At 38.1% G+C, this 26,874-nt stretch overlaps 1 long non-coding RNA gene across 1 annotated transcript; it reads right to left on the reverse strand.

Moving 5' to 3' along the window:
* Window positions 1–7,271: 7,271 nt before the first annotated feature.
* Window positions 7,272–25,983, reverse strand: LOC140153200 (uncharacterized). Its single transcript, XR_011859077.1, has 6 exons — window positions 25,867–25,983; window positions 11,942–11,966; window positions 10,297–10,350; window positions 9,359–9,433; window positions 7,894–8,005; window positions 7,272–7,409 (listed from the first exon to the last, which is right to left on the reverse strand). It is a non-coding gene; the product is annotated as an uncharacterized lncRNA (long non-coding RNA).
* Window positions 25,984–26,874: the final 891 nt, after the last annotated feature.

Raw genomic sequence — 26,874 nt, forward strand, 5'->3', positions numbered from 1 at the left:
TTTTTAGGGCATAATATAGAAACAGTGCCCAAAATATCTGTGCCAAAAATCGCTTGCACCCACCTTTCGACCTGGCAAAATTGCTTGACCCCCCCCTTCGACCTGCCAAAAAATGCTTGTCTCCCTTTTGACCTGCCAAAAATCTTTGCTCCCCCCTATTCACCACCTGGGGTACACATTATTATTGCACCCCTATAAGATTTAAGGTTTGCAAATTGGGATCTCAAACATTTGGCATGTGCAAATTTGACATGCTGAGAGGGGGCAGGGGCAAGTGATTTTTGGCCGGGAAGGGGGGGGGGGACCGCCGAGGCCATTCAATTTAATGACCCAGGCTACCAAAACATGCTTGCCCTCCCTCTTGGCATGGGGACCGTCACACCCCTATACGGCTTTGTTGTGTTCCTAAGGGGCTGTGCAATAATTATGAGCCCCTTACCTCCCCCACCACAGGTAAAATTTTCAAATGGCGTGCCAAAAAGTGCTTACCCCTCTCAGTTGCCAAAAATTTCTTCTCCCCCCCCCCCTCCTCGGCATGTCAAACAATTATTGCACAGCTCCCAGGCCTACGGTGGTTCAAAAGGCAGGGATGTGTGCCAAACATCTCTTCCCCACACCCCTGGCTCTTAAGACTCCAATCCACTCCAACAGTTAACAGTGATGGTAGTATGCAACTGAAGTCAACTTAATTTCAGGAATCAGTGAGGATTGGAAAATATAGATCATGATATTAAGAAGCTGTGAAATAATTATGAGCCCCCCCGTGGAGTAAGTTGCCCCCCTGCCTGTCAAAATTGCCCCCCCCACCCACCCTCCTCTTGGGCTGCCAAAAAATCTTTGCCCCAGTTTGCACATGCCAGGAAATTTTGCACATTTAATCGTTTCTGTAAATTGCTCCCCGGCCTGCCAAAATTGCATGCCCCAATCACATGTGTGATTTTAAAGCAATGGAAGATATGTCAAAAACCCTATTAGTGCGTACATCACAAGTGGAAACATGGTAATTATAAAATGTCACTCATAGATAAAGTAGCCTTTGTACACCCGTACACTTTTTGTTGAAAGCAACAATAGTGTAATAAGACCTTCATAATTTTCCAACATCTGAGGTGGGCACATCCCCCATCAGACACCATCCTGCAAGGCAGGCGCAAGCACCATGCGATGGCCTCTTCGCAGCCGACATATTATTTTCATACCAAAGATAATTTGGCCTTCTGTACATATGTATGCCCTTCCACCTTCCACACACAGTGGCGGCGCCACGGGGGGCATGGGGGGAAAATTTCCCCCCAGTCAGAACTCTTCCCCCAGTAAAAACCCAAAATTACAAAATGTTCACTGTTTGTGGTAATTTTGCATAAAATTGGTTGATTTTACGCCCCCCCTGACATTCACCTTGCCCCTCAATACCCCCCAAAAAAAATTCCTGGCACCGCCAGCCCGCCACTGTCCACACACACCACAAACTGAGATGAAAAATAAACATTATAAAATGATACAAAAAGTGGCACTCACTTTGTATCCCGGCTTTGTATTCATTCATTGACTTAATTAACATTCACAATAACTCACAATGAGCAACACTGTGTTAACGCGGCTGTGTACTCTAGCCATTGTTTCTTTCTCAAAATTGAGTTTTTATGATATGTTTGTACCTTGTTATGTTTTTTATAAATACAAGGAATGAAAATCCAGATTTGTAAACTCCAACTGCAATATTTTAAGGATTTTATTTTATTATTCTTCTCGTGTTTGAAATTGAAAAGGAAAGAAAATCTTTGTTGTACCAGCAAGGTACACGCCATAACAACTCATCGCGTTATGTGTCGCGCAATTTGTTAACGCACAAATCGCGACGATACGCATAACGCTTATCTACATGCGTGGCGCATCTGATGGAAACACCACGGAAGCACTGATTTCACAAAACCTAGTGGTCAAATGGCTCCGTTTTAGCTGATAAAATGTGGGTTTTTCAAGTTCTTTCCCCGATTTAAATATCAAGTTATGAATGGATTTCGCTCAAACTTCTCAAGGGGCTGTGGATTTACCCGATGTTCACGTAATATAAGTTTCAAAAGCGAAAACTGTCGCATTCTCCTGTGAGATTCGATGAAAGTGCAAAATGTGACCACTTTTAACTTCAACGGCCATTATTTCAATGTTCATTTTCTCGGTAAAATGACGATTTAGGTACACGATAACTCAATAAATACAGCATCTATAGGTAAGCAAATATGATCATCGTAAAAAGCATGATCGACTCAAGAAACGGTTTTCTCATTTTTTATATTTTGGTCTATTTCCGATTTTGGGCATCATTTTGTGCAAATAGGCGTTTTTGAATTTTAAAAGTTCATTTTGATGCCTTATATGGTCAATATCTCAAAAAATAAGGCCAATATCAAAAAATAAAAACCGTTTTTGGAATGGAGCCTCAAGATTGAGCTAAAAACAAAATAAAATATTTTGGAAAGAGTGTTTTTTTGTTATGATGTACCTAACAAATATTGCCAAAAACTCACTTTTTGTGATTTTCTTCAAAATTGTTGTTTTTACCCCAAATCTGTATTTGTATTAAGATTTATTGATGTCTTGCCTTCATAAAAATGTATACTTTTATATGTTTTGCGCAAATAATTACAAAGTTATTGCACTTTTACTACATGCATGTCTGAGAGTACACAGCCACCTTAATTGCTCATTATAAAATGAAAATGTAGGCTCTAGTTTTATCTAAAGTGAGGCTTGCGCTTATTACAGTTTGCACTTATTTGCACTTAATGACTCAAGAGAGAACTTTGTTTAGGCGACAAAAACGCACTGTTCTATATAGGCCTGACCCCCTGATCAACAGAGATTAGCATTTTGGAGACATTTAATATTTTGCTGTAATAATGTAAAATGTGAGCAAAGCGAGTGAAAAATAATTAATAAAAAATGCCTGACCGACTGACTCTAACTTGAGAGGACCATCCATCCATAGAACAGGGTGTTTTCTTTATTTCCTTATGCATAGTTTGTAAGCTTCTACTTTCTCCTCTACCAGTACATGACTACACTTCATTTTTGGAACAATACTTCATTTTTGGAACAACACAATTTCAGTTCGATGAAATTCTGTTCCGGGATTCTGTTCTGGCTGGAAACATGCATTGTAAAATACTCTGGCACCATATGTAGAGGTAAATCTTACTGTATTCTTAATCTTTGGCATTTATAATTATATTCTAACAGCACATTTCACAACATAGCACATGGTATTCTAAAAATAAGAGCATGATATATAGTCTTTACAATATGTGTTTCTTTTAAAGCCATATTGTAACATTTCTGTAAAAATAGATTAGTATTTATTTTCCATAAAATGTTAGCTTTTACTGTCAGATATGTCCCTTTTAATTTTGAGCCGAACAAGTGAGGTAAAGCATAGAAAATTGGAATTTACTACTAGCGCCCATGCATGTTACTCCTACGGTTGTAATACGGGGTGTGTGTGTATGTGTATCCCGGATTTTGACAAAACTACAGCACCTAAAGTCTTGATTTTTGCAGAGTACTAAGTATCTTTATTGACTTAAGTACATTATAATCGTGTAAAAACCAGAATTTAAACAATTTTTGAGGGCGTTCTCCTCAGCAAATGTTATAATATCATAATATGGCTTTAAGTTTTAGTAAGTGTCAGGCCCATGTCACTTAACATTAAAAGCTGGCAAACATGACTGGCTTACAATTTTACAATGTTTCCGACACTTGCAGCTAGGTAGCTGCCTAAACCTAGCTGCCTAAAGGTCCGTTCATACTGTGCTGCAATTGCTTTGCAGTACATTGCCGCACTGCATCATACTGCAAAATACTGAATTGCGGTATCACAATAAAATTGAATACATTTTAACTTGGAAATGCGTTGAGTTACGGCAAAAAGTAATCCATATATCGGCAATGCAACGCACCGTATCAACGGACCTTTAACCTTAAAGTGATATTTCTGTGCAATTTTTGTCCATTTTGTGACCAATAACTTTTATTTGTTGCCAATAGAGATGGGTGCCAGGTGGCTAGTGTTCTATGAACCGATATTTAAAAAACAATATGTGAGTACCATAATTAAATTAGATTAAATTTGCAACCTCACTGGTGTAGTAGTGGTAGGTTCTTGTTGGCATACAGCGGTCGCTGGCTCGATTCCCTGCCCTATCCCAAGTTTGTAAAGTAATTCTATTTGTTTACAGTTGAGCAAGTGAAAGTCCAAGACATAATGTAAGTGCACATGATATTGGTGTCATGATTATAGGCACAAAATGATCGACCCTCCTAATAATATTTCTAACATAATCAAGATAAAATCTGTTTGTACTCATTCAAAAGGAATACAACACCAAAAAAAATATAACATACTAATATTTCAGTTTCAGCTATTTCATAAGGTCCAGCTGCAATCATTAAAACAATTTAAGACCAACATAAACATGTTTGTTTCCTGTATAGGTGGCTTGAAAACCAAAATGCTTATTTTAGAATAATTTGTAGATCAGGATTTATTCAAAAATATGCCTCAAATTGCACAATGCACATATTGATGGTCAAGTCATTTATAAAATAAGATTGATATAAAAATTATAAGTTTGTACCACTGAGGGTTAATTTTTATTGATTTTGTATTTTAAGTGTTTTTTGCTGTTGTTGTTGTTGTTATTGTATGTTGTTGTTGTTTTTTAGCATGAAACAAACAATTTTACTGGTAATGAAAAAACACAATACCTCCAAAAAATAAAATGCACACTGCCTACAGGATATAAACTTGGTATTTTAGCCTAATAGAGCCTTTTTTGTCAAGCTCTATGCAGGCATTTTCTTTTCTTTTTCAGATTTTTGTTTTACATTATGCTAATGACACCTATGACAAATACTTGAGTTGTGACTTGTGTGAGATGTATAAAATACTATTACTTTATCACTTATAACAGGTACAACATATCATATAAATAAAGTCACCAAATTTTACTGAAACAATTTGAGTTGAGTGCAAGAACAGTTCTCCAAATATGAGAATTGCAAAGCTAATAGCTATTATACAAAAGATTCTAATATGTGACCGAACTAATTTTGTTCCCATAAACATTAAATTTGCATAATTTGAGACCATTTATAACCATTATCAGTTACATCAATTTTGTAAGATTTCTGACAACTTTTTGTTTTGTTTACAAAATCATAAAATAATATTAATTAGTTTTCACTATTAGATAAGTTCCCTTTTCATTTTGAAAATGAAAAAAATCACAGATTTGGTCACAAATACAGCAAATTTGACCTTGTTTGATGCATCAAAGTACATTAAAATAATTGTGCAAAAATCTTAATTATAAGCGGAAAAAATGATGGCTTTAACCTGAGAACACTTACAATATTGCTTTATGGATTAGAAAACATGCTATAGCTTCTAAGTAATTTGCATTTTCTAATTCCATTTAAAACTTGGTTAAATTTGGTCACATTTTTCCAACCACCTTTTTCCATCCTTATCAACTTACTGGTTTTTTAAATACATATTTCAATACAGTTTAGACAGCAAGTTATACTGAGGATAAATAACTTTATCAAAAATATATGGATGTACTTTTAAAGATATTCTGTTGAGCAGTAGTTTTGTGACTTTTCAAATTTGCATAAATACGGTAAAGCATGAAATGTTTGTGTTCATAAATATTTCTTGAATTTCGCGAGTGAAGTTAATTCGCAAACTTTTCATGCAGAACATAATATTTTTTCTTCCTATAGATCTTAAAGGAAGTGTACAAATTCACAGAAATTTTATGTTACAAAAACATGGGTTCTCTCCAAAATGCGAAATTTTAATACCGCGAAAAATCATGCTTTACAGGAAGAGGTCACAAAATGTTGGCACCCAGTGTTTACAGTCATGTTTAAACTCAGATTGGCCACTGGGGTGTCATCTCTCATAAATCTGTACTTCCAGATTAAGTTATCAACCATAAACGTTTGCCTAATGGGACCTTGGGGTAAATTTCATGTACAAATAGAGAGCTTCCTCCTCTAAAAATCCCAATAAGAATTAAGGGTACATGCTCTTATTAACTAATGGAATTTTTATGGGAGGGCACTTTTAGTTTGTGTCTAAAATTCCAGTTATGTCAAGGGGTCCATAAGCGCCATCAGGCTTAATGTTTATGGTATTTGATGGTGAGCTATGGATCAGTGATGGTCATGGTGCATTCCCGGGGGTGCATTCCACTAACATTTATGATAGACTGTAAGTCCTAACTCCCAAACTTATTGTAATTCTTTCAACGAATTTACCACATTGTTTTCATACTGTCCTGCTGCTTGCTGCTTTGCCACTCTGATGATGATTTTGATATCAGTACACATACTATACACTCAGGCCAGCAATATCAGTGCCAGTGGTGACCAGCAGCAATCCGATATATCGAACACTCAGTCGTTTGCCCAAAGTCGCAAATTGCCGGCTCGGGAGCATTGCTACTCTGACGTATGGCACTGGATACTGGATATGATTATTGGCCAGTGAGCGCAGAGCGACAACACTCACTTACAGAGTCATGCTGCTACTGCTGAGCGGTATGTCGCTTGCAGAAAATTGGAAATTAAATGATGAAAAATCAAGCTGCTGATGAGCGGAAAACAGCATCACAGTATGAAACCAGCATTAGCGTTGCAATAATAGGTTCGGACTTACAATGGGGTAAAAGGACTTATAATATGTCATAAATGTTAGTTATCACCCAGGATTGTGAGGAATTGGATAAACATTATGGATATTCTGGCGCTGTGCAATAATTATGTACCCTGGGTGAGGGTAAAATTTCTGAACAGCATGCTAAAATTGCTTGCCGCCTAGCTTACCCACTTGGAGTTGCAAAACTGCCCCCAACCATCCTTACTGCATGCTTGCCTCCACCGATGTACCATAAGATATTTAGAACCCAATTTTGAAACCTTAAGATTATCAGAATATCAAAAAAGATAATACAATCATTGAGAGCAAGAAATGTTTGATTCTTTGATTATAAGAACCATGCCCTAAAATGGTGTGCTGATTATTACCCTTTGGCCCGCCAAAAATATCTTGTCCTTTCCCTAATTTTACCCTCCCATGGGGCACATAATTATTGAACAGCCTGCTATAATTCCACCTCTACATTTACATGAACAGTGCCTTACAAGTAGATTTCCATCTGTGTATAACTATTTATTACTATATTACAAAGGCAATATTATTAATCATGAAGTAAATCAGCTGATTGGTTCTAACTGGTTTCCCTCGGGTTCATCGGGTAACTAGCCGCATGGTGGTGCCATGTTTAGGCCAACTCCGTCATTCAAAGGGCTAACCTGCCAGAGCCAATTGGATCATTTATCTGTAAATGAGAACATTTTAGAATTAAATGTATGCCAACAAACAAAAGAGCAACTAAAACTTCAAAAAACCCTCACAGGATTGTACTGAACCCTGGAAACAATTTAGTTAGTACAAAGGAACAATCCCGGGGGAACAATAGGCTGTTTCTGGAGACACTATAGTTAGAATAAAACTTAACTATAGTCAGTTTCACTAAGTTTCATGAAAATCCAACAATTTTTACTTATTTGACCTCAGATGACCTTAAATGACTTTGTAACAGTTTGGCATTGAATGCATTGTTATTTCCACTACAACAAATTTCATGAGGATCCAACAATTTTAGATGATCTTGAATTTTGACCTTGTAAACTTTGATGTCTCATAAATATGATTGGATTTGTTCTGCCCAGCTGCATAGAATTTTAATTAAAATGATTAAAATCACAAGTCACTTGCAGGTGGCTCATTAGTTATTATTTGTATACAACAATCCAACCTACCTTCAGTTTGATGTGCAACATTTACAGATCATCAGAATTATTTCAAAGCTTCTTCTACTGCTCTAATGACTTTATCCAACTTCTCTCGAGTGTTAATGTGACCATCTCCATTCTTAAAGAAACAAAGCATATGGGATGAATGAAATAGGTAAATGTGTGGTTTAGCATCCTGATATATACTGCGCCAATAAAGTATCCTTACACTCGCAAAAATAATCACAATTTCCAAACTGAACAATATTGGGGTAAATTTGTTTTTTTTAATGGATGCACTCTCTAATCCTGCACATTATGACACCACATTGAATCCAATGTGACTTCAAGAAGTAAAGTTACAAGCAATTGAATAGACGAAGGTCCAGTTTTAAAAGTGACAAACTGGCCTATACAAAGGCGCTAAAAAAGATTCCAACAAAGCGAAACAAAGAGACAACACAGTTTCTTCAATGAAGCGTTATTTAAAGCAGTTTTATTTCAGTTTTGCTTCTCTGCACTTTTCATAACTTTCATTTAATTTGTCAGTTCTTTGGTTTCAGTTTTCGTTTGTTCCTTTTCTCCAAACGCATAAATTAGCCATTCACCACTCTCAAACCAGATTTCTAATCTGTGGAGTTTTGAATAGGGCAGTTTGTCACTTTTAAAACTGGACCTTCGTCTAATCAAATGCTTGTAACTTTGCTTCTTGAAGTCACATTGGATTCAATGTGGTGTCATAATGTGCAAGATTAGATACTGCATCTATTAAAAAAACAAATTTACCCCAATATTGTTCAGTTTGGAAATTGTGATTATTTTTCCAAGTGTAAGGATACTTTATTGGCGCAGTATAAACATTTGGCAAGTGCAAGGGGGAGGCAAATGTTTTTGGCAGGCCAAGATGGGGGGGGGCAAGCAATTTTTGGTGGGCCAAGAGGAGTGGCAATCAATTTTTGGCAGGCAGTTTGTAAATTTTACCCCCCTGTCTCATTAATTGCTCAGTCCCTATAATTAAAGACAGAGATAAAAAGAATTTATCGCGTCTGATGTCACTGTCAATTACGATCCATGATTGGTTAACACAGGTTAATAGCGCGCAAAAGGAAGACCGATCTATCTGGTGCTGATCGGAGAAAAGGAACAGCAGCAAATGGCGAAAAATTACGTACTTTTACAAGGCAAAAAGCAGCTTTTCTAGGCATTGTTGACATGGTGCCTTCGCCAAAGAAAGTTTCCTACTATAAAGACCTGACTTTTGAAATGGTTTGCATGTTTGAAAGTGCAAAATTAACAATAAGGCGACCGGTTATATCGCCGTGTTCAGCAAGTCATCATCACGACATTTGTAAACAAACCGTGCTCGAGTTTGATTGACAGATGACGTCAGATGCAATAAATTCTTTTTATCTCAGTCTTTAATTATAAGTGCCTACTGATGAAGAATGAAACCGGCTGTCATGTTTTAAACACATCAAACTGTTTAAGTTACCTTTTTAGAATGGACAAGCTTTCCATTGACTTCTACTTCAAACCAACCAGTAGTACCTGGAATACCAACGCCTTCCTATACAATGTGAAAATATTGGTGAATGAAATTATGGCATTTGATGAAATGCATATTAGAAACAATCAAAAGTAAAACAAGTATGTGGACGAACTAGCCACCAGATATTGACTGCTCAGTGCCAGAAGTGGGTAAGTGCAATAGCTGCCATGTGTAGCTACCATGTGTAAGATGAGTACAATATACTGTGTGTTAAGTGCCAAATGTTCACAGAGCAGCTATTGTCCTTACCAACTTCTGGCATTGAGCAGTCAATATGTTTTCCCAGATGTATATATTTGCAACAACAAAAAATATAAGATTTTCCAAAATTTCTACAAAGTGCAAGTTGGGTGTGTGTTAGGGGAAGTAATTTGAACCATGCCGGTGGGAGTGGGTGTTGTATTTGTAAGGTGAGAATAATCTGACACTTGGGCCATGTATTTGTCATTCTCAATATCATGTGTAATGTACATCACTCTGCGAGACTCAATTGTGGAGCAATTATTCAGGATTATGATATTCAATTAGCAGTGTTGTGACTATGAAGCCCTCTTGTGTGTTCTGATATAGATCAGGGATGGATACACATATGAAAAATATGGTGCATGCCCCAAAGAATTCTGAAATATTGAGAAAAAGACAAAAAAAAGAGAAGACATGGAAATAAAGGAAGAAAGATTACTTTATTCCCCTTAAATTCAAATCCTGAATCTGCTCAGTAGATATAGAAGAAACTTACAAATTATGTTCAATTTTCAAATCCAAGCTTAGAAGGCCTAATTGTTTAATTTTAAAAATATAACACTCCTATATTTTGTATGATACATATATAAATGGCATCAATACTTGAACACTCTCACTTTACGGTATGTTCAACTTACGCAAACAACTTCATCCTGAAATTCATCATCAAGTTGAGTGCGAAGCTTCTGGTACTGTCATAACAACAACAATATGAAAAAAGTGGTCATTTTCAGAAAGAAATTATCATCATTATTAGTGCATATACCTATCTCTTGAAATTATCCGATCAATATATAGATTTAGGAGAGACTGCTGTTAGTAACACATTTGCCATGAACATGCATTTAACTTCATCAAAACTTTACAGAACACAAGATGGGGGAAATGGCCTTGAATCTTGATTAGGTTACCATTCTCAGATATGTGCCAAAAGTGACACTTGGGGGAGTAAAAATGGTGAAAAAGACCCCTTTTGTAGGATCCAAAGATGATACAAATCATACAAGGGAACCAATTTCAATTTCATACCCTTTCCAGGTGGAACTTTTATAGATTGTTATACCCTTTCTGCATAGGATTGACACTACCATTTGATCCCGGAGGGTATGAATCATTATGTGGGTTAAGTAAGGTATACAGCAAATTTGACACCCTTTCAAGGACTTTCAGTACTAAGATGAGATGTTGATCACCTTTTACAAGAACCCCTTTTAACCCATGTCCAACATGTTTATGAACAAAATTGGACTTTAAGGATGCACATTTAAACTTTATTTTTGCTGTAACTTTTTTAAAGTAACAATTTCATGAAAGGTCAACAGTTCAAACCTGCCTCCACTCCAGAAGATGTGATGCATGGAACATGTATAAAGCAAATGAGTCAATCAATATTACTTCAACTGGGGATTTCTTTTGTGCTTTATGCACACATCATGTCTTCTGGAGGCAGATTTGAACTATGACCTTTCGTAAAATCGCCCTGTACAAAAGTAAACATCCAGCATTCCAGCAAAATTGTCTACTTTTTCCCAATTTATGTTAAATGTACCAAAAATATGCAAACATTGAAGACAAAATTCACTACATACTATTCCACTTTTTTGAGTAAAAATGTTTAAGGGGCTTTTTACATTCAAGTGATTTTTACAAGATTTCAAATGCTTTGAAGATCAATGGCTTCAATAGTTAGTGCAGTCACCTGGTAAGGTGCTAACTTCTCAAACAGGTTGTGAATACTATTGACATTTTCCTATGGGTCATTTTTAATGTTAATTCAATGCATTGAAATCGAATTGAATTGAAATGAAATTTGGGCGATTTTCATTTCAATGCATTGGAATTGAATTGGAATCGAAATGAGTGGGCTTGGGCATGAATTGAATTGGATTGGAATTGAAATCATCGTGAGCAATGAAGAATTGAATTGGATTGGAATTATAATCAAGTTGAGTGATGAAGAATGAATTGGAATTGAAATGAATGCTCAGAATTGAATTGAAATGGATTAGCTGTTAATTTCACTGCATTGGATTGGAATTGAATTGAAATGATTTTGAAATTGACAAATTGAATTGGAATCAAATTGAATTAATTCTAAAGCAAGGTGGATTGAATTGGAATTGAATAGGAAGACTCCAGGTATAGAAAGAATTGAATTTGAATAGAATTGAAATCAATTTTCTGGAGTGAAATAACAATAGTCATTTTTAAAGCTAAAAAACAATTACGATGCCGGCAATGTAAAACATGACAAACTCTCAAGGTGCACCAAGTTAAACTTACCTTTGGTCTGTACCCTCATCCACCTCTGTAAACAAACAAAAAATGAGATTAAAATCTTTGATTAGCATGGCCACATTTTTATGATGTATAATTATTTGTAATTTCCATTAATTGACATTTGGACTGCGACTCCACTCAACCTATTATAAATTTCCAACTCATTTGCACTCATTAAGTATACATGTATGTACATTTCAATAAATCAATGTCTTTTGTCATTGCTCCAACAAAACAACAGGGATTGAAAATTGATGAGTTTGCACAGCCTTCAGGGTACTAACTTGATTATGTGTATTAGTTACATCCCAAGCCCGGGATCCCAAGACTTGCGTAATGTCAGTGATTGTGTCCATGTATTGTTATTGCACCTGCATAAGCATTTGTCAAGCTGAATTTATACTTGATCGCCTCTCGAAAAACCTCCAGGTTGTTAAAGCCTTAATGTACGATCTTTTTCAGAATTTACCTTTATTTTTTCAAACCCGATTTTTGGCATATTTGTAATACTTACACATGTTCTAACTTAAAATCTATGAGCAAACTGTCAAATTTGCCCTATTTGTAGTACAACGGGATGATTTTCTGTTGGTCCGACATAAAATCATAATTTTTTAGATTATGATTTTATGTCGGCCACGATCGCAAACCGTAGTCTCCTACAAAACTAGTTTGGTTACGCTCCTTCCACATGTGGAGGGAGCATAACCAAACTATCTGCATAGAAGACTAACTGAGGCCGCACTCGCTGTCCTAATCCAAATAGTGCAAGATGTTTCGAGTGATAGAGGTGAAGTTTATGATGTTGTTTCTTTGCAAATTCCCAATGTTTTTCGCGTCCAAATGTATTGCGAACTTTCATAATGATTGCATATTATCATTTTGGAAGAAAAAAAGAAAAATCTAAAAATTTAAAAAGATCGTACATTAAGCCTTAAAAGCATCAAGCATGCTGACTGGCTTAGAATTGTCCAAGTAGTTTTGTAAACCAATCAGGTTAGATATGTACTTTGCTGGCGGGGTCACATTGCTTAATACCGTAAAAGGCTGTCGCATTCATTGATTGGCTTACGATTGCGATGAACAGTTTTTGCAACCAATCACAAGATGGGTTATGGTGCCTGTTGGAAATTTTGCACACGTCCATGACGTTACGCCCCGGTGCCATGTGGCTTCGCTTCTCTGCAAAAAGCGAGCAAGTGGTATAAAGCGCATCTGGCATTTCTTTGTGAAATTTGCGATTCTCAGCAATGGGATTCCATGAAATTGACAATATATGTAAGTTATTCTGCAGGATCGGTAATAAATTATTATTTGTTTTATTTTAATGTGAGTAGTACAAGTTGAAGTTAGTGAGTTTGTAGTTTCATAAGTTACTATGCCCAGCGAGGTCACTGCACACTCGGTGTGACGTGCCCTGAACTCCAAATAACTTTCGTAAGCGACAGACAAATTGCAGGAAAGCGTGCCAATTTAAGCTTCCTGTAATATCTATTGCACATAACGTACGAAGTCACAAACTTCAATATGCACTTCAAATACAGCAGACCAGCTGTTAATTATTACCGATCCTGTAGAATAACTTACATAATCTTCATTGATTTCATGGAATCCCGTTGCTCAGAATTGCAAATGTCATTTTTATCTGTCAAATGCGCTGTGGATGTGCTCAGAGATTTTATGATATGCTCCATAAATCACAGGTGTGAAACTGACTTTACACCACTTGCTCGCTTTTAAAGCTAGCAGAAAAGCGAAGCCTCCGGCTAGCTCGTGGCATGATGTCATCATGGACGTGTACAAAATTTCTGATGGGTGCCTTATTTATTTGTAACCCGTTTTGTGATTGGTTGCAAACACCATTCATCGCAATCGTAAGCCAATCAATGAAGGCAACGGCCTTTTACGGTATGAATTAATGTGACCCGCCAGTAAAGTACGTCTAACCTGATTGGTTTACAAAACTACTTTGATAATTGCTAAGCCAGTCAGCGTGCTCGATGCTTAACAACCTGGTCGTAGAGGTTTTTTTTTTTAAATAGGCGAATTCACATGGTGATCCAGCGATCGAGTATAAATTCAGCATGACTTCTGCTTTAACAGGTGCAATAACAATATGTGGACACAATCAGTGACATTTACACAATGCAATAATGAATTATTTATGACATGCATGGGCTGGATTTTACGATCGAGGTAAGGTTTTCGGCCTGACCCTGCGTGAATATCGTTACTTTTCAACATCAAAAAAACTTGCGATGACCAGTCTTTTGCAGACACTTTGATAACAGGTAACATTTATAGGTCATAGGGTAGAAACGATAGTTGTACAATTGTACGAAAATATACATTTTGTTATAGGCCTAAAATATTTACAAAAATATATTGGTCCGTACGCTGTGCATGTATGCAGTTGTTCGACGTAGTCGTATAATAAGTTACGTAGAAGAGTGTTGTCAGGAAGCTAAAATTGACAGGCCGTCCTCGAAGTATATCGACTGTATAAACGAGTTTCTTCTTCTTCCTATAAAGTGTAGACTTCAGGTACTGAAGATTTCACACTGCAAGTGGTAGCACACGCACGTCCTCATGGATGCAGTCTCTAATATCAGGTGCAGTTATATACAAGTGGGTGCAGTTAAAAAGCTTTGTTGCGTGCTGTCTAGTTGAGGCTGCCCTTCAATGCCGCTTTGAAGGCATTGAGGGATGGCAGTTGAGCAGGCTCCAGTTGGAGAGATCGAATTCCAGTCTCTTGAAGTTCTCGGAAAGAAAGATGACAGGAAAACTTGTGAGCTGCAGTGATGCGTCTGGAAGCGGCTACTGTGTCCACGGGTGCGGGATGTAGACTGCACTAGGTAGTTTGCCCAGTTTATGTCGACGAGGCTAAAGCGGATCTGGTAGAGCATTGATAGTCTGGTCTGAGTTCTTCTACTTTGCAAGGTTGGCCATTGGAGATCTTTTATCATGCTTGTGACGCTTGCTTTACGATCATAGTTATTCAAGACGAATCTTACACCACCTCTTTGCACCTGTTCCACCTTCTGTATGTTTCGTTGAGTGTGCGGGTCCCACGCCGCTGCAGCATACTCTACTATAGGTCGAACGTATGTCATGAAAGCTGCCTCTTTGATCTTACGGCTGCACTTGCTGAAGTTGCGGGATAGAAATGCACGAGTTCCCTTAGCTTTCTTTGTTGTTACGTCGACATGGTTGTTGAAGTTTAGTTTGCTGTCCAGGTGCACTCCCAAATACTTGGCAGAGTCTACTTCTTCGAGCACTTGACCATGGATGTTGTAGTTGGCAGTTATTGGTTTGCGTTTACAGGTCACTCTCAAGACTTGGCACTTTGAGGCGTTGAATTTCATCAGCCAGGTTTGTTCCCACTGCTGAAGGGCGTCCAAGTCTCTTTGAAGAAGTTGAGAATCATTAGTTGAGGTGATCTTTCTGTACAGCACGCAGTCGTCTGCAAACATCCTTGTTGTTGATTTCTCCACACAATCTGGCAAGTCATTGATGAAAATTGTGAACAGCAGAGGTCCCAGGACGCTGCCTTGGGGGACACCAGATGTGACTTTAGCCTCTTCACTGATTTGACCTTCGACTACAACCTTCTGTGTGCGTTGGCTGAGAAAGTCTTTGATCCATTTTAAGATGTTTCCATGGACTCCGTAGTGTTCTAGCTTGTGTAGTAACAAACGGTGAGAGACTTTGTCAAATGCCTTAGCGAAGTCGAGCAGAATTAAGTCCGTGCAGTGTCAGAATCAGCTGGGTGTCACAAGACCTCTTCTTTCTGAAGCCGTGTTGTGCATCAGTAATTATGTTGTACGCTGTTAGATGGTCCATGATTGCGCAGTTCACGATGTGCTCACACAGCTTGCAAAGAATATTGGTCAGGGATATCGGCCGGTAGTTTGCAGCTGATGACCTGTCACCCTTCTTGAATATTGGGACTATCATAGCCTCCTTCCATGTTGAGGGGATGGTGCCTTGATCTAAGGTGGCCTGGTATAGGAGTGTCACAGCTGGTGCTATTTCCTCTGCAACTTCCTTAAGTAGCCTTGCTGGGACCCCATCTGGTCCAGATGCCTTCTGCGGTGTCAAGTTTCGCAGCAGCTTAGCTACACCATGGCAATTTACTTCGATCTTGGTTATAGATGCACATGGGGCTGGTCCTAGGTTGGGCAGCTCTGCGGAACTGTCATCAGTAAAGACATCAGCAAATTGGTGGTTAAGGATGTTTGCCTGCTTTTTCGGGTCGCAGTGGAGAAAGTTACCATCTTTGAGTGGAGATACACCGGTCCTATCGCATCGTTTGGACTTAATCAGAGAGCCAAGCCTTTTGCTTCCTCCAGGTTCGCTGCAGACTATGTTCGTCAGGTAGTTGTTGTAGGCCTGACGACATGCTGTTTGAGTCTCCTTTTGAGGCGTCTAAAACGGAGCCAGTCACAATCTTTCTTAGTCTTCCTCGCCTTCTTGTATGCTCTGGCCTTTCTTCTACATGATCTTTTTGTAGTAGTGTTAAGCCAGGGTTGATTGAACCGTGTGCTGCTGAATTTGGTGGGCACATGTTCTTTCAGTATAGTGTCCAGATGTTTCTGTAATTCATCAGCTAGTGTTTCCACAGGTGTACTGGTAGAGTTGGTGTTCACAAACTCCTGAGCCCACTGGTCGGTTTCCGTCCTTATGTTAGTGAAGTCAGCTTGTTTCCATAGGTAGATCTTGTGCCGTATGGGCTTCTTTCTCTTAACTTGTGAGTTCATGTCCAAAAAGACGATGTCATGATCACCTAGCCCGGGCATCCCCTCACAACGGTTTGCCAATGTGGGTCTGTTTGTCAGTACAACATCCAGAGTATTGTCCAAGAAGCGTGGGGAAATCAACGATCTGATCCAACCCGGTGCGTGCCAGCATTTGCAGGAATTGTTCATTTATTGCTTTCGGGTACTGATGACCGACGATTTGGTCTGTTGTCCAATCGATATCCGGTAGGTTTGCATCACCGCCAATCCACACTGGTGTTCCAGGATTTGTAATACAGACATTGGAGTGCGATACAGGGCTCCTACAACAATGCCTTGCTTCCCGTTTATGATTTTGGCAGCAATAAATTCAGCATCGGTGTTGATATTGATCTGGTAACTGGTAAGACTAACATGCACTGCAAGCAAGACTCCTCCGTAGCCGTCTTTCCGATCTTTCCTGTAGACGTTATATGTAGGTGGGAATATTTCACCTTGGCTGATATCAGGTGTTAACCAAGTCTCACACCCATAGATAATGTCTGGCTTCACAGCTTCGATAAGGCTCCAGAATTCCACTCTCTTGCCATAGATACTCTGAAAGTTGATTGTCAGCGTGCGGAAGTTTGTTGTTCTTTTACTGTTTGTGCTGGGCGGTCTTGATGGGGATGACTGCGCTTTTGGAGAGCCTGGATTTAGGGAGCTACAACTTGTAGTACTACTCACAGAGCTATTGTGGCTGTTTTCACTATTCCCAGAGTCACTGCCAATGACGATGGAGTCAAAGAGGCTAGCTGATAGATTTGGGAGGCCGCATTTGGAGCATTCCCAAGGTAGATCAGATCTTGTCAGCGCAGAGAGCACAGCCTCGGATATGCTGACATATGTGTTGCATTCTTCACACAATATGCTTGCCTTTGCTCCTTTATAGTTCGTACAAGCCTTATTACACTCACCACATGGATATTTAGGTGTTCTTGGGCCTGGGTTTGTCTCCACATCTCCAGCCTGCTGGATGGTTGAAAAAAGGACCAAAATGTGGGCACGGACATAAACAGTCCTACTCCGAGGGTGAACAGCAGTGCTGTAATGATGGAATGTCATTGGCAATATCATTGGAGTGATTAAGGCAGAGTCTAAAGTAGTACTGGTAATAATGGTGGTAATAATTACATAGTCGAGAATAGTCACTGTAGTATGGTCGTTGAACATTTTGACGCGGAAAAAATTGTTAACAAGCTGATTTTTGCACCAGACAATCAGAATGCATTATAGATTAACATATCCAAAATCCGCAATAATCCGACATGGGGAATTTTTATTATCCAAGATGGCCGCCAAAATGGCCGCCATAACATATAATTTGCTGCATCTCAGCTTCTAGAGCATATATGATAATGATTTTAGTGTCTTTGAATAGGTGTAAGAAGTCAGAGAATTCAAATTTGTACATATCTATAACACTGATATCTTCATTCACACTGGAATCCAAGATGGCCGCCAAAATGGTCGCCTCGACATATAATTAGTTGTATCTCAGCTTCTGAAGCAGATTTGATTACGATTTTAGTGTTTTAGAATAGGTTTTGGAGGTCATAGAATTCAAATATGTTATTATCTAAAACACTGATGTCTACATTCACACCAGAATCCAAAATGGCTGCCAAAATGGCCACCACCATATGACATTATTAGTGTTATAGCTATAGCTTTGCATCTGAAGCAGATATAACAATGATTGTGTGACTTTGAATAATTAGGGGACAAAGAATTCAAGTTTGTACATACATTGTATAAAGCTCAACTGAAGTCTGCACTCACACCGGAATTCTAGATAGCCACCAAAATGACTAAAATTTACATAATTAGCTCTTTAGGTCTCGCTATATAGCTACTGAAGATGATTTTAATCTTTGAATAGGTTCTGGGGAATAGGGGTCACATATTGTATTTTGTGCTATTTCTTTTAACGCTGAAGTTGCCCATCAAATTATAATCAATTGGCCATGTATCAGTGTCTGAAGCAAGTAATTACAACCCCTCAGTCACTATTTTCGTCATAATTAACAGCCACTACTTCCACAAGAATTCCTGGAGGAGAGTTTACACTTACATCAAACAAACTGAAGCAAACTTTGGGATGCTCCATCCAAATCTGCCATGACTGATGTTAATACATCGTCAGAGAGTTTCCAACCCCATTGCTCTTGATCAAGATCAATGGTTGTGACCTTAATCCAGAGCATTACTCACCCGCTTGCAAATGAATCCGCAGACTGTGGAAATATGCTGCTCTTTCAAATGATGCCTTGTTAGAAGATACCATAGTAATGAAATTGGTGAAGAGTAGTCCGTTTAGAGCTAGAGAATCCTCTTCCTTGCCATCATATAAAGATAACAAACAATACGATGCCAGCTTCACCAATTTGTTCTACTGTTGCCTCAGGATCACCATAGATATTTGATGTATATAATATCCTCTGGTTTAATTAGGATGCATGCTACTATCAATGGCTTCCAAATATCGACCCAGCAATGAGGTATGTTATTGATGGACCCTGTACGTAGCCATCAAAAACAACGCAACAGTTTCCATATCTTGATTACAGATGGTTGATTATTGCATTGCTACATCTTTTTATGTTACTTTCTTACTCCAGTTAACCTGATGGGCGCTGCCATCAAGATCATGCATAAGATGCGCTCTTTGCTTAGGGGATTCCACACTATTTAGAAGGACTTTGCTAGTTGTACTTTCACTGGTTTACGCATTATAGCATTATTCTTCTTGAATAGAGAAGTGGGAATTGTGGCAAATTCATATTCAAACTATGGAGTCATGTTGTCTTCCCTCTGTACTATAATTACAAGGCGTGAAATCATATGACTTGGCTCAACTGAAAGACTGCAATTGGTCACTTCTTTTAATGACGCTCCTGTTATATTTATAATTATTGTCAAGCTTTTTCTGAATGTTTGCCCCCAACAGCCTCTCTTGTCACAGTTGATGATATAGAGTGTGATCGGAATCCGTCCCTCACGTGAGGGACGGACATCAATAGATTAATTGCTGTGTTTAATTAACCCTTGTTAAAATTTATTCCTTTAAGTTAGGTTAATATATAACCCTTCAACCAATAGTTATTTCATGCATGAAAATGTTGCCACATGTGCATCAATTATTTCGCTATACAAAATTTTCACCTGTGAGGGACGGAAATCAATAGAATAAGCAATCACCACCATTAGTTACATCTTCAAGTTTTCTATTGAAACTTATACACATGTTTAATCAATATATACTTTTCATGAAAGAGTAATGTTCCATTCCTCCAAAAATTAAGAAATTTGACTCAGTTTGTTTTCAAGGCGCCTATGAAGCGGGTCCAAAGTTTATGTGAGGGACGGACATTTTCTATGTGAGGGACGGACAAAATGTTACAAAATTTCAAATTTGGCAAGATTTCTCCAAATCCACCCCTAATGCTATCCTTGACATCTAAATGAAATGCAGTTGTCAAAATAATTCAAGTTCAGTGGAAATATCATATGATTATACCCGCTAAATACTTGTGTGAGGGACGGACAGCTTGTCTGTGAGGGACGGACATATGATGGCCTAAATATCTTATTCAGTGTGTATTTCACTTTTAATTTCAAATTACACAGAAGTTTTACTTCATGCTGTTTGTTTTCAATATCCAATTGTAGTTTTACTGATAAAGAAGCAGTAATTAACAATAATATTAATTTTAATAAGTTGGTGTGAGGGACGGACAGACCCTCTTTTTTAGCAACAGGATCTTCAATTCCAAATGTTTGGGAGCATGACCTTCTGGGATTGGCATGAATTTGTTTTAGACAGACTCTCTGACTGGGTAGAAGAATAGGGTTTAATATTTAGTGGCCAAATATTTTCACTCAACATACATTGGTACCTGTACATCCAAAATAAGTTGGTGTGAGGGATGGACATGTCAGTCCCTTAATTAGTTAAGGACTAATAACTCTTAGATTTAAAGATTGGTAATTTTAGTTTCTTTATCTCTAGTAAGGTGAGCACTAATATTGATAGATGGGGTGTATGCTATTTTAATTCCTTAGAATATTTCTCAGAGAAACAACTTTTTGTTTTTTATCCGTGAGGGACGGACAAAATTTCTAGCATTCACCTTCCATGACCTCCAACTCTCTTCTGAAAGACATCTAATTAAAAATCTCATTGATATTTCATGTGGCAGGGGTTGCACTATTGATATGTAAACAAAAATATTTTCACTCAACATACATTGGTACCTGTACATCCAAAATAAGTTAGTGTGAGGGACGGACATGTCCGTCCCTCACATTAATTAAGGACTAATAACTCTTAGATTTAAAGATTGGGAATTTTAGTTTCTTTATCTCTAGTAAGGTGAGCACTAATATTGATAGATAGGGTATATGCTAATTTAATTCCTTGAAATGTTTCTCAGAGAAAAAACTTTTTTGGATTTTTATCTGTGAGGGACGGACAAAATTTCTAGAGTTCACCTTCCATGACCCCTCCTATCTTCTGGAAGACATCCAATTAAAAATCTCATTGATATTTCCTGTAGCAAGGGTTGTACTAATAATCTGTAAACAAAAATTGACAATAGCATATAATCTCTTCCTAAGAGAAGTATTTTCATAAAAATGCAACATAGTGTCCGTCCCTCACGCTACAAATAATGCACGCAACTTTAGCGGCACGGAAAACACAAAATTTGCGACAAATTTTTCTTTTTTCTTTTAGATTATTAAAATATAATCCTTTCCACCAAATTAAAACCATTTTTTATGGAAATTTGAATAAATCCTATTTTTTCACCAAATGTTACCCAATTTCCGATCACACTCTATAGCTGTTAAACCTGATGACAAAGAAGTCAGTTCATCTAGTTGCTGGTTCGATACTTGGAAGCAAATGTGCACATTGTGCAATAGTACTGGATATGTTGATACATTGTAGTGACATGTATCCTTCATCTGCCAGGCAAGACAATGTACTTTTGATGTACCACTGAGTTCAAGACCTTGCTAACAAAGCTGGTGAAGTAGTGACATCCCATCTCCTGTTCATCCGTGCAGTAAGTAGTTGTGACACCACCTCAGCTGGCCATGGGAAAACTAATGTGTTGAAGAAAAACAATCAGAGGAATTACAGCAGATACCTATGGTGATGCATCATGCACAATCCTGAGGCGAAAGTAGAACAAATTCAACAAATTGGTGAATCAGATTGTTTGTAATCTTAATGTGATGGCAAGCAAGACGATTCTCTAAACGGTCCACGCTTTGCCTAGTTCATCACTGTGGATATCCTCAAACAAGGTATCTCTTAATGCCCGGAAGCTTCCACCTACAGTAAGAGCAGCATATTTTCACAGCCTCTGGATTCATTTGCAAGCGGGTGAGCAGGGGGTGAGCAATGCTTTGGGTTAAGCTCACAAGCAATGACTTTGATCAAGAGCAATGGGGTTGGAAACTCTCTGACGCACCCCGTACAGTCATGTATTAACACCAGTCATGACAGATTTGGATTTGATCACCCCAAATCTTGCTTCAATTTGTTCGATGCAAGTGTAAGCTCTCCTCCAGGAATCCTTTGAAGTAACGGATGTTCGTCTTGCAAGACTTAAATCTGTTGTAAGCTGTTATACCATGAGGGGATTGTACGGGAGAAAAATCCAGAATGCTGAGGAGATTATACTTGCAGAATTAGCAACATTATGTGACCCCTAAAACCTATTTCCTCAGAACCTATGTAGTAGATAAAGGGTGAGAAACAGACCATTACCATAGATAATCGGTGTCTTGTTGAGGCATGGTGAGCATGTTAGTCGCTCAGAAGGCGAGACCCCGAAGGGGTCGAGCCTTCCGAGCGACAACATGCTAACCATACCTCAACAAGACACCGATTATCTATGGTAATGGTCTGTTTTGAACCGCTTATCTTACATATACGGTGAGCCAAAATAAACGAATTTGTTGTTATGGTTTATTCATTTTCAAAAAGACAAACTGGAAAAGCTGATATGATTATTTTGTGTAAGTTTAGGGTTTTCCAAAAATAAAAACACACCGAGACAGTGTAATATTCTTCCCGTGTGTCCTGAGCTTGAGTCTACGAGTCTTATCTTGTGTCAATTGAATGTGATTTAATCAAATCAATACAGCATTGATTTTAACCGGAGATTCTATTCAATTCACTTGTGGTCATGTCCCACTCGATTATACATATTCGTAATATTAATAATGAATATGTAAATAGTTCAAAGGTCAAAGTGGGTGTGTTTTACCTAGACATGGCGGTAACTCATTTAACACCATAGAATTTATATTTATCTTTAATATACTTATAGAACAAATGTCCTGAACCAAATCAACTCATATTCCTGGGTACCTTCCTCGACCTTTTTTGGTTGGGGTTAGGCCGAGATTGTTGTAGTTTTTCTACATCTAGTCTTGTGGCCTGTAATGTGCTGCATTTTAGGTGCAAAATATCCTTGGTTGAACTTAATTTGTAAGACCTCATGGCTCTTGTTTTGTTACCTACTTTGTCGGAATCTGCTTTAGTTGGGAGAGGGGGGACAAAGGTAGATTGACATCCTCGTCCTAATTATACAGGCTTTAAGACATAATACAAACTAATTTGCATTATTCAATATAGGTGTTCTTGGTGTCATTCAATACACACAAGTATTGTTTACCATCTTCATTTAAATCTAATATGCATAAACTTGCATAATAATTTATGCTGATCGTGTAAAATATATTAAACTTTGATGCATTTTAAGTTTGTTGAAATGTCCAAAAGTCAAATAATGTGGCCAGTGTTTCTAAATATGAACATGTACTTCTCTTGTTCAAAATTTATTGACCTGACCAAGATTATCTTGACCTGACCAAGATTATCTTGACCTGACCAAGATTATCTTGACCTGTCCAAATTATCTTGACCTGTCCACATTACTTGATATAATCGACTGTTGACCAGATTTTGAACAAAAGAAATACAATAGATAATGGAACAAAAGAAGAGGGCTAGACGTATATGCCAAGATAGATTAAAATCATCTCCTGTATAATTATATAGCGAGAGCTATAATTATTATGTATAAGGCCCTTTACAATTGATCCTTAGTTTCCTGTTTCCCGCCCGCGTCCAAAGTAGAGAATTGCAAAATATTTAATTATTTCATTTATATTTTGGATTTTCTCTTTTAAAATAACTTTTAATGACTTCCATTTGCTACTTTCTGACTTTGATCATATCAACTATAATGATGAATAAACAAAGAACATAACTGTACCATTACTTATACATAAAATGAAACAAAATTGTAAAATAATTAAATGCATGTTCCTTGTCAAAACGGGTTGATGTAGGTTGCGACCACTTGTTTTGAAATAAAGAAAATAATAGATAATTAATAATTAAAAATTGCGCCTCATCCCTTGTTTTCAACCATGAAACAGGAAACTAAGAATTAATTGTGAATGGCCTAACTTTAGCCATATTAGTTTGCAAGACATTGAATTCTTTGTCCCCTAAATTCAAAGACACGCACAATCATTGTCGTATCTGCTTCAGAAACAAAGCAATAGCTATAGTAAGGTCATATGGTGGAGGCCATTTTGGCAGCCATCTTGGATTTCTGTGTGAATGAAGACATCAGTGTTATAGATTATCCGGGTAGATTATTGCATATTTGAATTCTCTGACCTCCAAGACTTATTCAAAAAGACTAAAATCGTCATTGTAACTGCTTCAGAAGCTGAGATACAGCTAATTATATGTTGTGACGGCCATTTTGGCAGCCATCTTGGATTCCAGTGTGAATGAAGACATCAGTGTTCTAGATATGTACATATTTGATTTCTCTGACCTCTTCAAAGACGCTTAAATCATTATCATATCTGGTTCAGAAGCTGAGATACAGCCAAATATATGTCATGGCGGCCATTTTGGCGGCCATCTTGGATAAAATAAATTCCCCATGGTGGATTTTTGCGGATTTTGGATATGTTGTTCTATAATGCATTCTGCTTATCTGGTGCAAAAATCAGCTTGTTAACAATTTTTTCCGGGTAGTACCTGTTTTTACCTTCAACGACCATACTACTGGTATATTGGTCACATGATGGTACACTTTGGTTTCACAAAACAGAAAGATATCAAATATGGATTGTACATGTGATAAACCAATCAACTTATGGCCCATTGAAGATGCATAAATATAGTAACAACAGATGAAAACTCTCATGTCATGAATGCAAATTATACATTGTAAATTACAACTGACATACAATGACATCACGACACAACTACGATGAAGGATGGAGGGAGTTGTAGGATGGAGGGTGACACATAACATAGGATTGGTATTGGTAGGGATGCACATACAAAGGATTGGTAGGATGTACATGGGATAGACTCATCACACGCAAGGGATGACAGCTATTTCAAGATTTCCTACCAGATATTTGTTGACCACTATCGTTGCCAGGGTTACCGAATTCAGCGGTACACCAATGTCATGGATGCAAATTACAAATTCTGACAATGACACCACAACTACGAACGAAGGATGGAGAGAGTTGTAGGATGGAGGGTGGCACATATAACAAAGCTTTGGTACGTGGGATAGGCTCATCACAGGCAAGGATGACAGATATTTCAAGATTTCCTACCAGATTGACCGCTAGCGCTACCAAGGTTGCCGAATTCAGCAGAACGCCAAAAGTCGGTGGTGACAGTGATGATTTCATACACTACCAATACAGCAGGTGATATTGTTGTTAAATCAGTACGCCAAATGTTTCCTCAGAGATGTTTTCTCCACAAAAGAGTGCTGGGAAAGGCTTTCAGATTCTTAAAAACTGTAGAAAACTTGCAAATTTTGCAGAGCAATCAGCGATTACGCCATGTTGGATATGCACGCGCAACCACTAAATAGTACCTCTAATTATTGGCGATTAGCTGGACACATCACAGTGTGATGTGTCTAGACTGGATATACATGTGAACTTGATTTGAAAATGTCATCAGTCACTTACAATGGCCAATGCATATGAGCTACATGTAGCTATTAAAAATTAGCTATTACTTTATTTAACAACTCAAACGACCGAGTACTTCAATGCAACAAAAGAACAACTTACCAGAAGCTTATCTTTACTTTGACTGGCATTCTAAGTATTATTCGACCAGTATTCTCAGGTAAAATAGAGGATTGCAGAACTATAACTGTACCGTACTGAAATTTCATAAATTTTTTTTTACATTTCCTATACACAGCTTGTGTGACAATTGATTATTGTAAAAATGAGGGCGATGTTCAAAGAAATTCATCATCAGCAGGCTGATCATCAGGCATTGAATCATATACTGTCTTGCTATCTACTGTGGATAGTATACAAATAATTATATACTGCCATGAGAGGTTCTGGTTAAAACTATGGGCCCGAGGTGAGATCAATTAGTACTATTTTCCTGAGGGGCGCAGCCCCGAAGGAAAATAGTATTAATTGATCTCAACGAGGGACCATAGTTTTAACCAGAACATGTACCTATGTACATGATCCACCAGTGGAGCTTCTGCGACCCCTACGCAGAACTTCCGTTAGTGGATTATCTGCGCACGGTGGACGCATGGAATCCACAGTCGGATTTTCTGCGCACGTGCACTGAAAATCCCCTCTGTATATAGTTCCGGTGGAGTAATTCTGCGCACCGTCGCAGGGAATCCACTGACGGATTTTTGGCGCGTGCGCTGAAACTCCCCCGTATATAGTTCGGTGGAGTAATTCTGCGCCGCGGTCGCAGGGAATCCACGGACGGATTTTCGGCGCACGGAGTGCAGAAACTCCCCTCCGTATATAGCTCCGGTGGAGTAATTCTGCGCACGGTCGCAGGGAATCCACTGACGGATATTCGGCGCACGCTTTAATCATCTCGCATCAAGCATCATGTTTAAAAAACATGTTTAAAAAACTTAGAAAGTAAGAAATATTATATATATTTTTAGAGTCAGAACGGTGGAGTTTTTCTGCGCACGGTGGACGCAAGGAATCCACAGTCGGATTTTCAAGCACATGCGCAGAAACTCCCTCCGTATATAGCTCGGTGGAGTAATTCTGCGCCATCTCATGGGAATCCACTAATGATTT

Source organism: Amphiura filiformis, chromosome 5 (genome assembly GCF_039555335.1).
Source record: "Amphiura filiformis chromosome 5, Afil_fr2py, whole genome shotgun sequence".
NCBI classification, from domain to species: domain Eukaryota; kingdom Metazoa; phylum Echinodermata; class Ophiuroidea; order Amphilepidida; family Amphiuridae; genus Amphiura; species Amphiura filiformis.